Consider the following 790-nt stretch of genomic DNA (forward strand, 5'->3'; position numbering starts at 1 on the left):
TTTAGCACACAGACACAGCTGTACAGCAATTATAAAACCACCTACTATCAACATGAATACCCCCCAATCAATTCCTCCTAGCTGAAGAGGGGCACCCTGTTAATTATAGACAATATACAATTAGACCATATACAATAAATACATTACCATTACGTCCGGTGATTGTTTTTTGTTTTGTTTAAGTCTTTATGTTTGTTTAAGTGCACTTGGTTTACTCAATTCACCCATAGTGGGTTATTTGTGACAACTGTGTACTGCATTCTTTCTTAACACTCCACTACAGATATGAAAAGTTCACAAGCAAAGAAGTTAAAAAGCTGTACCTCAAAATCTGTCAGTACAGACATGTTCCAATGACTGGGAGAAATGTGATTGGCCAGATTTCTAAAGTAATACAACAATAAAAAAAAATCTATATTTATGAGCAGTCACATGTAAACAATAACATAACTGATCATATTGCAATAAAAATGTTATTAAACAATAACATAAAGATCTAACATTTTTATTGCAATATGATCAGTTATGTTAGAGCCAGGGGTTTGGTTTTACTATGATTGAATTATAATTATATAATACTGAAAACCATAACTGGCTGAAACATTAAAGTATGAGCTCAAACAGATCCACCATACATTTCATAATGCGCGACACATTTCAGTTCATGAAGTCGAATGAAAGTACTATTCCATCACGCTTCACACCTGTAAAAAAATAAAATGTTATAGCCAGTTAATTTAAAATAGTTTACATAAGAACACAGACATTTATTTGTGTTAGTATGAACTCC

At 32.2% G+C, this 790-nt stretch overlaps 1 long non-coding RNA gene across 1 annotated transcript; it reads right to left on the reverse strand.

Annotated features, from left to right (window-relative positions):
- Nucleotides 1-35: 35 nt before the first annotated feature.
- Nucleotides 36-719, reverse strand: LOC107657198 (uncharacterized). The gene is made up of 3 exons (XR_001630653.1): nucleotides 636-719; nucleotides 324-384; nucleotides 36-96 (listed from the first exon to the last, which is right to left on the reverse strand). It is a non-coding gene; the product is annotated as an uncharacterized LOC107657198 (long non-coding RNA).
- Nucleotides 720-790: the final 71 nt, after the last annotated feature.

The sequence above is a fragment of the Sinocyclocheilus anshuiensis genome, unplaced genomic scaffold (genome assembly GCF_001515605.1).
Source record: "Sinocyclocheilus anshuiensis isolate Anshui unplaced genomic scaffold, SAMN03320099.WGS_v1.1 scaffold10760, whole genome shotgun sequence".
Taxonomy (NCBI): domain Eukaryota; kingdom Metazoa; phylum Chordata; class Actinopteri; order Cypriniformes; family Cyprinidae; genus Sinocyclocheilus; species Sinocyclocheilus anshuiensis.